The following is a 13,068-nucleotide window of genomic DNA, read 5'->3' as shown; positions in this document are numbered from 1 at the left end:
CTGGAGCTACACCTAGCCCCAGATTCCACTCCTCTCAACTTGAACTCTACTGTAGACTTTATCTGATGTTTTTCCCTCCCCGGGCTGTCTAGACCCCTAGGTGGTCGTTCTTCATCCACCTGATCCCGCCCACTGGTGTGCCTGTCTTGCCTTGAGGGGGGTGGCTAGGGTTTCAGGTTGGCTGTGTGTAAACCTGTGAGGGAAGGTGTTATGCAGGGGCCTTTTGTGTGACCACCGGGTTCTGCCAGGCTGTCACAGTAGCGATCACCACATATCGCACCAACAACGGGGGTGGGTTCTAACGCTCGCTAGCAAGGTCGCAGCGTGTAAAGCGTGTAAAGCATCCTATACTCTGCATGTGGAGGAATTCACTGTGGGCGTATTGTGCAGTGCTTGTGAGACACTTTTGTTGGCATCATACATTCTGGGCGCAATGAAAGGGAAATCCAGGGTCTCAATGGGAGGAAAATTAGTTTGTAAGGTCTTCAAGGTTAGATATGTGTGAGATATGCTCTCGATGGCTATAAGTGAATATACATACCTTTTTTTGGGGGGGGGCAATTAGAAATTTTGCTATGGGGCCCCATGATTTCTATGTATGCCCTGGCCGGGGAGGATATAATGATATATCCTGTAGCGACCAGTCACAGGGGCGCTACATTAGCATTGAGTAGCATGTTAGCATGCTACTGTGGACCCCTGTGGCCGTGTTGTCATGCTAAGAGGGTGGAATGAGCGCAGAAACTAACGCCCTTGCGACTAGTCCCTGCGCTCATTAGCATATCATAAAGGATCTTTAGAAATACTTTTTCAAAAGATCTCTTTATCTATGCTACTATATACAGGGACGGTTAGGCAGGGATTAGCAATATACACCCAGAACTGCTTGTGGTTTTGGGTGCATATTTCAATTAACAAGTTCCCTTTAAACTTGCACACAGGATTATACACTCATTCTTACATAGACTGCAATAGTAAGTACACCAGCCTTATTTGGGATACATGATCTACTTGATCATGTATGCAGTTTGCATTGTGTTATAATCAAGTGGATATTAAGGGGCCTTTTCTATATAAGTATCCTGTAGCCGTCGATCAGTAACCCTGAGAACCCCCTTCCATCCACTGGTGTCCTCCTGATATGTGTTTTCCACTATCAATGATGTTGCTGCACCAGATAAAAACATAGGAGGCTGTTTGCAGGGCTGCTGATTGTCAGGTCCCTGCCAGAGTCCACTCCTGCGATCACCAGATGACACCGTGTTCCCGCTGTGGATATTGCTGGTGATAGGAGAGGAGTAAGTGCCAGTGGCTCTGGTGGGCGCTCATCCACTAAGCTGGGTTTCGCTGGGACCTGTAGTACCACAGGCTGACTGTAGGTGGCGTGTGTCTTCCAGCTGAAGTTACCACCATTCAGCTACAGTCAATGGGAAGACACCACACCCTTCTAATTCCCCTCCTGTCTGCTGCTTACTGCCAGAGATAGTTCTGTACTCCTGGTTCCTGTGCTGTTTGTGATTCCTGTGCTTTTGCTTCTGCCTGTTCTCTGACTACCTTCCTGCCTACCGTTTTTGTATCTCACTACCCGATCCGGATTTGACCTCTGCTTTGTTTTCTGATTACGTCCTTGCCTGCCGATTCTGTCCATGTTCTGCATTTCCTGGTTTGACCCTGCCTGACGACTACTCTCATTAGACTGCAGCCTTCCACAGGTAGTGATCTCCGGGGCCCTGTGTAATTTCTAATCCCTGTATAGGGGTTAAAGGGTTTCAGGGTTCTTGTGATCCTGCTTTGTAAACGGCTTTCCTCTAGCCTGTCCGTTACAGCCCTTCTGAGTCTGTGGTTCCAGGCAGGCGTTATACTGATGTGCTTCTGGATCAGGTTAAATTTATTGACTCAACTCTGCAGATTTTGCTTCAGATTTGTGGTGAAAACCACAAAAAACGCCCACAACCACAAGGTTAATTGATTGTATGGAGCACTTAGCTTTCGATGGCCGTAGTTTGTACTTTCTAACAACTTTTATATAAAAAGTATCATTCAAGCCCATTTCAACCTAAGTAATTGAAGCATTAATCTGTGCTCTAATGACATAAATGAGAGCACAGAAGTCAGTCTCAAGGAGCTTCTTGTGTAGATAAATTGTGTCAGATCAGTGTTTTTGCAGTTTTAGAAATGCCATCAGTTCAATTAAGTGTATATGGCCTTGCAATAATTTCCGGAACGATATATAAGGGGCGCTATGGTGTGATAGGCACTCCTATCTGAGGGGGATCTGTAATCAGTGTGAATTAATAGGCAATTAATACTAATGACTTCCATTCTCTCCTTCCAATGTCACTGCTAATCTACTTCTCCCAGAGACATTTTGAAGATTATATTCTTCTTGGTGGAAGTGTCAATTGAAGTTCAGTTCGCAAAGCTGCAATTTTCCTGTGGCGTTCCTTCCTATGTGAAAATCATGGGTGTGATGGTCCTATTAGTTTGCTTTCTGAACCATCTCTTTTTTCGGATCATGAAGAAATGTGGCGCTACCACGTGTCACAAGTCAGCAGGAAATCTCTGATCGCGCGCAGCTCGCTGCATGTCATTAGGAGATAAATACGGGAGTTTAGGAGAAGGGGTTATGACTTAGAAATGCTGACAAAGGCGACACAAGTTTACAGCCTGAACTAAATGTATCTCAGCAATTCTTCTAGAATGATTTCACAAAAATGTTGACTGGTTTGATTAAGAAAAAATACCTTGTGATGATCAATGGGGAACCTATTACATATGTACAATAGATAATATTGATTATGTACAGTATATTTATTATAGATAATTACTTCTCAGGGTGCTTGTCTGGTTGCCCCACCATGAGTTGTTCCATGTCTGCTGGATGAGAACATAGCAATCCTATCTTCTAAAATCCTCAGGTCCACCTCTCATTTGTAGACCTGGTGTCACGGGTGACTGAGGAGCACAAGGAAACCTATACTGGCCCTTAAGCTGGGGCCCCTGTGCTCACCCTCACACCCGGAGGTACCCTTGAAGGTATGGAGATCCGGGCCCCCAACCTACGCCTATCTCCTGTCCTTGTCCCTGATGGTAAGACCCCCCACCACAACCCACCACCCACCACCCAAGGGAAAGGTGTATATATATATACAGTGCCTACAAGTAGTATTCAACCCCCTGCAGATTTAGAAGGTTTACACATTCGGAATTAACTTGGCATTGTGACATTTGGACTGTAGATCAGCCTGGAAGTGTGAAATGCACTGCAGCAAAAAAGAATGTTATTTCTTTTTTTTTTTTTTTTTTTTTTAAATTGTGAAAAGTTTATTCAGAGGGTCATTTATTATTCAACCCCTCAAACCACAAGAATTCTGTTTCGTTCCCCTAAAGTATTAAGAAGTATTTCAGGCACAAAAAACAATGAGCTTCACATGTTTGGATTAATTATCTCTTTTTCCAGCCTTTTCTGACTAATTAAGACCCTCCCCAAACTTGTGAACAGCACTCATACTTGGTCAACATGGGAAAGACAAAGGTGCATTCCAAGGCCATCAGAGACAAGATCGTGGAGGGTTACAAGGCTGGCAAGGGGTACAAAACCCTTTCCAAGGAGTTGGGCCTACCTGTCTCCACTGTTGGGAGCATCATCCGGAAGTGGAAGGTTTATGGAACTACTGTTAGCCTTCCACGGCCTGGACAGCCTTTGAAAGTTTCCACCCGTGCCGAGGCCAGGCTTGTCCGAAGAGTCAAGGCTAACCCAAGGACAACAAGGAAAGAGGTTCGGGAAGATCTCATGGCAGTGGGGACATTGGTTTCAGTCAATACCATAAGTAACGTACTCCACCGCAATGGTCTCCGTTCCAGACGAGCCCGTAAGGTACCTTTACTTTCAAAGCGTCATGTCAAGGCTCGTCTACAGTTTGCTCATGATCACTTGGAGGACTCTGAGACAGACTGGTTCAAGGTTCTCTGGTCTGATGAGACCAAGATCGAGATCTTTGGTGCTAACCACACACGTGACGTTTGGAGACTGGATGGCACTGCATACGACCCCAAGAATACCATCCCTACAGTCAAGCATGGTGGTGGCAGCATCATGCTGTGGGGCTCTTTCTCAGCCAAGGGGCCTGGCCATCTGGTCCGCATCCATGGGAAGATGGATAGCACGGCCTACCTGGAGATTTTGGCCAAGAACCTCCGCTCCTCCATCAAGGATCTTAAGATGGGTCGTCATTTCATCTTCCAACAAGACAACGACCCAAAGCACACAGCCAAGAAAACCAAGGCCTGGTTCAAGAGTGAAAAAATCAAGGTGTTGAAGTGGCCTAGTCAGTCTCCTGACCTTAACCCAATTGAAAACTTGTGGAAGGAGCTCAAGATTAAAGTCCACATGAGACACCCAAAGAACCTAGATAACTTGGAGAAGATCTGCATGGAGGAGTGGGCCAAGATAACTCCAGAGACCTGTGCCGGCCTGATCAGGTCTTATAAAAGACGATTATTAGCTGTAATTGCAAACAAGGGTTATTCCACAAAATATTAAACCTAGGGGTTGAATAATAATTGACCCACACTTTTATGTTGAAAATTTATTACAATTTAACTGAGCAACATAACTTGTTGGTTTGTAAGATTTATGCATCTGTTAATAAATCCTGCTCTTGTTTGAAGTTTGCAGGCTCTAACTTATTTGCATCTTATCAAACCTGCTAAATCTGCAGGGGGTTGAATACTACTTGTAGGCACTGTATATATATAGTACAGACCAAACGTTTAGACACACCTTCTCATTCAAAGAGTTTTCTTTATTTTCATAACTCTAAAAATTGTAGATTTACATTAAAGGCATCAAAACTATGGAATAAAACATGTGGAATGAAATACTTAAAAAAGTGTAAAACAACTGAAAATATGTATTATATTCTAGGTTCTTCAAAGTAGCCACCTTTTGCTTTCATTACTACTTTGCACACTCTTGGCATTCTCTTGATGAGCTTCAAGAAGTAGTCACCAGAAATGGTTTTCCAACAGTCTTGAAAGAGTTCCCAGAGAGGCTTAGCACTTGTTGGCCCTTTTGCCTTCACTCTGATGTCCAGCTCACCCCTAAACCATCTCGATTGGGTTCAGGTCTGGTGACTGTGGAGACCCGGTCATCTGGCATAGCACCCCATCACTCTCCTTCTTAGTCAAATAGCCCTTACACAGCCTGGAGGTGTGTTTGGGGTCAATGTCCTGTTGAAATATAAATTATGGTCCAACTAAACGCAAACTGGATGGAATAGCACACCGCTGCAAGATTCTGTGGTAGGCATGATGGTTCTGTATGCCTTCAATTTATGCCTCCAACAGTGTCAGCAGCAAAGCACCCCCACACCATCACACCTCCTCCTCCATACTTCACGGTGGGAACCAGGTATATAGAGTCCATCCGTTCACCTTTTCTACAAAGACACGGTGGTTGGATCCAAAGATCTCAAATTTGGACTCATCAGACGAAAGCGAGATTTCCAGTGGTCTGATGTCCATTCCTTGTGTTCTTTAGCCCAAACAAGTCTCTTCTGCTTGTTGTCTGTCCTTAGCAGTGGTTTCCTAGCAGCTATTTTATCATGAAGGCCTGCTACACAAAGTCTCTTCTTAATAGTTGTTCTAGAGATGAGAAGGTGTGTCCAAACTTTTGGTCTGTACTGTATATATATATATATATATATATATATATATATATATGTGTTAGTAAAAAACAAAAGCATTTATAAATATGTGTGTTAGGTTACATCAACTAAACTATATATTTGGGTCTGTGAAATGGCTGAATTAAGTATTTTTGGTTACTTAATTCTTATCCTCAACAGTCCCCCCTAACGACTTATTTCTGCCATTTCTGAATACTAAGGGTACTGTGTTCCCTTAGGAAGAGAGGAAGAAAATATATGTTGAGAGAACTTGCCTGACTGAACGTTGAGGCATGAGCGGAGAGGGAAAGGGGTTTTCTTCACCGGTTTGAGACCAAGGACTCCTAGGCGAGTCTTCACCCTTTGTAGTTGGACTTTCCTATGTCTCAAGGTTCTCTAAGTCTTCTCTTCTACCTGTTTTGGCAATGGTAGCCTAATACTGCACAGGTCTTTAGAAAAGGATAAATATGAGCAGGACACTCAGTGCAGCTCTGGTGGGTCGACCCTTCTGCAATGCAAGGCGTGAATCCATGTTGTCCTGCCTTCGAGCTTCATCGAAATTTCTGTGGTTGGGAGAAACTGGATCAGCTCATCTAGTCTTGACTCATGGCTCTCTCTCGCTTGTCCTTTAAGGATCAATCAGTCTCCTGACTGAAGACCATATGCTACTAGCTCTGATTTTAGATCTGGAATTGGAGAATACACCTGTTTATTACACTATTTAGTCAATCATTTAAAAACGTGTGCATGCCTGTGCTAAACCAAAAAGTATCTTACATAGAGACCTGTTTATTACGAAAAGGAAACAAAACATACATTTGGTTCACGATTTGCCAGTTCCCACCTTTCTATAAAATATACACTTTTTTGTAAACCCATTTTTTACATACCACCTTCATCATGTGCTTTTCATCAATAACGTTGTTTTCTGCACTGGAATGCCTCTGACCAAACCTGGAAAGAAATCTACACAACACGCACAAACTTGCATAAAACCTGCTCATGATGTACATCTATAATCAGTCTGCAGTCTCTGAAATGGGTAGAGCAGGTGCAGGGTGTGTTTCTGTGAACTCTTTTCAGTTTTTCTCACATTATTTTAGGCACGTGTCTTACAAGACTGGGTGAGTCTGCCCACCTGGGTACTGAACCCTGCTGTCACCAAAGCACCCACTGATAACTGTCTTTCACAAATGTTAGTCCATAGATTACCTGGGCCATCAATGAGAAGAGATCTCATGGCAGAGAAAGCTTACCATCCTTTATACACAGACCTTTCTGCGTCTCACACTCCATTCCTTGTTGATTCCCTTGTTCCTGTAGGGATTTAAGAAAACAAGGAGTGACAAATGTCACTGATGTGACAGGTGTCACCGAGGTATGGTCCGTCGGCCTTGCTAAAGGACTCCTCATCTCTAGGCCCGTTCACTGCTTCTTGGTCAGCTGCACCTCTGCGGGGATCTCCATCCAATTCTGGCAGCTCAGATCTAGACTTTATCTTCGGCATACCTAGCTCATTTGACAACAAGAAAGATCTACATCCTACATACACATTTGACCATCTTACCTACTTCTGTTCTACCCATCTAGAGAGGGCATTAATACATCACTGCCTCCTGTACCGATAGGAGGGTAGGGAGTGGTTCAAATATTGATTACCTCATGTTGTGTAAACTGTAGCATTTCCAGTGTAGAATCAACCAACATCTTGTTCCATCTATGAAAACAAAAAACTAAAAATATGCATTAGATCATTCTTATACCTTTAACGCTGACCATGATACAGTTAGTGGTGATCTATATTTCCACATGATTGAAAATACTAAATAAATAATATGTCTTATTGTCTGCTGCGCCCTCTACTGCTGGAGAAATACAATAGATGACTTCTCCCCCTTTTTTCTTTTTTTGTTTTTATGTACCAAACTGGCAAAGTTCACAGTTTTTATGATGCCATTCTCTAAAGGAAAATAAAACAGAAGACAATAAATTACTATAAAGCTCAATTAAAACAAACACTGGATATAACCCATGTCTCTGCAACCTTATACATTGCAGGGGAATTTTAAGACCTTACGATAGATAACACGGTTCGAATATACTGTACACTAATATCTGTGAAAGAAAAAGCAAACAAAATATTAATAAAAATACTGGCAGTCTGTATGCAGGGACACAAAATAAAAATATATTGTCCGAATAAATCACCATAAAAAAAACCCAAAAAAACAAACTAATTCACATATCTCAAGAAATCTAATTTTCCCTGCAAAGGTAATTTAATCATTTGGGTATGAGCAGGAAACTAAAATGTGAAATCCTGAACTCTAAAGCAAGGTTTACACGCTACAATATCGTTAATGAATTATTGTCGGGGTCACGTTGTTTGTGACGCACATCCGGCGTCATTAACGATATCGCAGTGTGTGACACTTATGAGCGACCTTAACCGATCGCAAAATCGGTCAAAATTGTGCGCACAGTGCATTTTTCGCAGCGTTTTTGCGCATTTTCCGGGTGCGTTTTTGTTCTGAAAACTGCATGACTTTGCTTCACTAGCGAAGTCTATGAGTTTTCATTTTTGCTGTCTGAACACAGCGTTTTTTTTTAAGCTGTGTTTTTGTGGTGCCCGCAAAAACGCAGCATGTCAATTATTCCTGCGTTTTTCACTGCGTTTTCCACCCATTGAGTTCAATGAGATGATCAAAAACACAATGAAAAACACAAATTGCAAATATAGCTGCATTTTAGTGCGCTTCTATGACTAAAAGCGCAGCTATAAACGCAAGGGGTGGGTAGTACAGTGGCGTGTACAGGAAGAGGATTCCTTGTGTTGGTAAACACAGAAGCGTGAATCCTCCTGATACCGCCACCGCTGCTTCCACCTCCCGTCCAGCGCCATGTCCGCTCCCGTCCTGCGCCATGTCCGGACGGGAGGTGGAAGCAGCTGCGAAATCAAACGTGAACAGTAAAAAAAAAAAAAAAAAAAATCTCATACTCACCTATCTGCAGACTCCCAGGACACATCCAATGGCTGCAGGACCTACTGGTGATCAGCTGATGTGGCACCTGACGGCATCAGCTGATCATGTAAGTCCAGCGGTGAGACCGGCTTTTTACCGCCCGGCTGGCTTAAACTATCAGCTGCTGCGGTCAGGTGACTTCATCAGCTGATTACCGCCGGGTCCTGCAGAGATCGGACACGGGAGTCTTCACAGAAGTGACTAGCTTTTTTTTTGCACTGATGCATCAGCTGATTGTATAAACAGCTTTTATAGAATCAGCTGATGTGTCATGTGATTCACGTCCTTGAACCTGACACATCATCTGATTGCTTTGCCTTCCAGCAAACCGATCAGATGATATCGGATCTGGATTAGACATCGCGGGACCCGTGACCTAGGATTACTGCGGAGGGGGGGTATTTCAATAAAGACGGAGTCACTAATTGTATTGTGTTTTATTTCTAATAAAAATATTTTTCTGTGTGTTGTGTTTTTTTTTATCTTTACTAGAAAATCATGGTGGCCATGTCTAATATTGGCGTGACACTATGCATTTCAGGCTTAGGGCCAACTGATAATATACAGCTATCCCTAACCCCTTTCTTACCCAGCGGGCCACCCGGCATCAGGGCTGCTGGAAGAGTTGGATACAGCGCCAGAAGATGGCGCTTCTATGAAAGCGCCATTTTAAGGTGTGGCTGCAGACTGCAATTCGCAGCGGGGTGCCCAGAAAGCTTGGGCACCCTGCACTGAGGATTCCAATCCCCAGATGCCTAGTTGTACCTGGCTGGACTCAAAAATTGGGCGAAGACCATGTCATTTTTTTTAAAAAATTATTTCATGAAATTCATGAAATAATTTAAACAAAAAAGGGCTTCCCTATATTTTTGGTTCATAGCCGGGTACAAATAGGCAGCTGGGGGTTGGGGGCAGCCCGTACCTGCCTGCTGTACCTGGCTAGCATACAAAAATATGGCGAAGCCCACATCATTTTTTTGGGAGGCAAAAAACTCCTGCATACAGTCCTGGATGGGGGATGCTGAGCCTTGTAGTTCTGCAGCTGATGTCTGCTCTCCTGCATACACTAGTGGAGGAAGTATGCTGAGCCTTGTAGTTCTGCTCCCCCTGCCTCCCCCTGCAGCATACAGTCCTGGATGGAGCATGCTGAGCCTTGTACGTCTGCAGCTGCTGTCTGCTCTCCTGCATACACTAGTGGATGGGGTATGCTGAGTCTTGTAGTTCTGCTCCCCCTGCCTCCAGCATACAGTCCTGGATGGAGCATGCTGAGCCTTGTAGTTCTGTAGCTGTCTGCTCTCCTGCATACACTAGTGGAGAATGAAGAACATATTGCAGAAGGAAATTACATCAGACCTTTTTTCAACAATCTTTAATGGCATTGTTCAATGATAAAAAAACGCATAAAAATGCAGTGCGCAAAAACGCAGCAAAACGCAGCAAAAAAACGCACCAAACGTGGTAAAAACACATGCGTTTTTTGCCGCGGGTGCGGTTTTTGCATTTTTTGTGGCAAAAAACGCACAAAAATGCAGCGTCAAAAAACGCAGAATGTGTACATAGCCTTAAAAAGACATAGGTTTGGAACATGTGCTGTCCGTAATACACATCGCTGTTGAATCTGTTTATTAATTCTTTTACAAATGGATATGATACCTTCTAACATCATTGGGGTAAGTCTTTAAAGATTATTTTGATTATCTAACGCGATACAAAGATATGTATTTATCTACCTCTATTCTTTTTAATATGTAATGCTGCTGGACTTTTAAAATACCAATTGTTTTATGTGGGTAGTAGTGATGAGCGAGTATGCTTGTTACTACTCGGTACTCGCACGAGTATCACTGTACTCGGGCTACTCGGCGGGTACCGAGTAATTTCGCGATACTCGTGCTGTACTCGTGGTCTTCATCCCTGCATGTTGGCGCTCTTTTGAGAGCCAGCCCTCATGCAGGGATTGGCTGGCAGACCACTGCAATGCCACAGCCCTGTTAGTTGTGGAATTGCAGTGATTGGCCGGCCTGCACAGCGTGACCGAGCCTTTATACCGGCGGGCGCGCTGTGCTCTGCACACAGCCATCTCATATTCCCTGCTTTCCACGCCCACAGGCGCCTATGATTGGTTGCAGTGAGACACGCCCCCACGCTGAGTGACAGGTGTCTCACTTCACCCAATCACAGCAGCCGGTGGGCGTGTATATACTATGCAGTAAAATAAATAAATAAATAATTAAAAATACCGGCGTGCGGTCCCCCCAATTTTAATAGCAGCCAGATAAAGCCATACAGCTCATAGCTGCCACTAATTCCTAGATTAATCATGTCAGGCATCTCCCCGAGATTCCTTCCATGATTAATCTGTAAATTACAGTTAAAAAACACACACACCCGAAAAATCCTTTATTAGAAATAAAAAACAATAACAAAGTCCCTCATCACCAATTTATTAACCCCGACAAACCCTCCATGTCCGGCGTAATCCAGGATGCTCCAGCCTCGCGTCCAGCTCTGCTACATTCAGGTGACAGGAGCTGCAGAATACACCGCCGCTTCTGTCAGCTTCACACAGCAACTGAGGTGAGTAGCGCGATCAGCTGCTGTCAGTCAGGTAACTCACAGCCACCGCTGGATCCAGCGGTGCCGCGATTAACCTCAGTGACAGCAGCTGATCGCTATACTCACCTCAGTTGCTGCATGGAGCTGACTGGAGCGGCGGTGAGTAGCGCGATCAGCTGAGCTGTCACTGAGGTTACCCGCGGCCACCGCTGCATCCACCGCTGGATCCAGGTAACCTCAGTGACAGCTCAGCTGATCGCTATACTCACCTCAGTTGCTGTGTGAAGCTGACCGGAGCGGCGGTGTATTCTGCAGCTCCTGTCACCTTCATGCAGCACAGCTGGACGCGACGCTGGAGGACTGTGGATTACGCCGGACATGGAGGGTTTGTCGGGGTTAATAAATTGGTGATGAGGGACTTTGTTAGTGTTTTTTATTTCTAATAAAGGATTTTTCGGGTGTGTGTGTTTTTTAACTGGAATTTAGAGATTAATCATGGAAGGAATCTCGGGGAGACGCCTGACATGATTAATCTAGGATTTAGTGGCAGCTATGGGCTGCCATTAACTCCTTATTAACCCGATTTGCCAACGCACTAGGGTAAATCGGTAAATTGGAAAGAGCCGGGTACTGTCCCAGAACTGTCGCATATAATGTATGCGGCAATTCTGGGCGGCTGCTGACTGATAGGATTGTTAGGCTGGGGGGCTCCCCATAACGTGGAGCTCCCCATCCTGAGAATACCAGCCTTCAGCCGTATGGCTTTATCTGGCTGGTATTAAAATTGGGGGGGACCGCACGCCGTTTTTTTTAATTATTTAATTATTTATTTCACTGCACAGTATACACACACACACCGGCTGCTGTGTTTGGGTGCAGTGAGACACCTGTCACTCAGCGTGGGGGCGTGTCTCACTGCAACCAATCATAGGCGCCGAAAACAGGAAAGCAGGGAATACGAGATTGTTTAATGAGCGGCCGGCTTTTTCAAAAGAGGAAAAGCCGCCGGAGTTTAGTGAACAGCTGTGCAGCGCCGCGGCAGTGATCGGGGAACGGTAAGTAAGAGAGAGGGGGGAGAATGACCGACAGACTGTGAGAGGGGGACAGACAAGACAGAGAGAGACCGACAGAGCGAGACTGACCGACGGGAGATAGAATGAAAAAATAAATGACCGACATCGCTAGTAAAAAGCACAAAACGTGCGTTTTGGACATCGGAGTGCCACACAATGTTTTACGTAAAATCTTTCATGTATTAATCTCAAAAAGTAACATACACCAGCTCTATCTCGCTATTGGGTATGTGCCCTTAACATTTCCGCCATGAAAATTCATTTTGGTGTCATTTTGGAAAGTTTTCTGGTGAGTCCGTAAAAATGGCGTAAAACTCGGACAAAATTGTTCACAGCTGTGACTTTTGAGTGATAAATGCTTCAAGGGGTCTTCCCCATGCTATTGCCATGTCATTTGATCACTCTTCTGAGACTTTTGTGACATTTTTAGGGTTTCTACATGCTGCCGGGGGTCATTTCAGAAAAATACTTGGGTCTCCCATAGGATAACATTGGGCTCGGTGCTCGGGCCGAGTACACGAGTATCTTGGGATGCTCGGCCCGAGCCCCGAGCACCCGAGCTTTTTAGTACTCGCTCATCACTAGTGGGTAGTTACATCTTTCTATTTACCAATTCTTCAAAAGTTTCACTTATTTATCTCTGACTTGCATTTATTGGATAGCTGAGTAGCCCCCAGCATCCGGAAATTGGAAGATCTCAGTCTTTTGGTGCCCCACGTTGGGCGCCAGCTGTTGAGGTGAGACTAC

The sequence above is a fragment of the Anomaloglossus baeobatrachus genome, chromosome 6, assembly GCF_048569485.1.
Source record: "Anomaloglossus baeobatrachus isolate aAnoBae1 chromosome 6, aAnoBae1.hap1, whole genome shotgun sequence".
NCBI classification, from domain to species: domain Eukaryota; kingdom Metazoa; phylum Chordata; class Amphibia; order Anura; family Aromobatidae; genus Anomaloglossus; species Anomaloglossus baeobatrachus.
Note: the sequence above shows the minus strand (reverse complement) of the source record.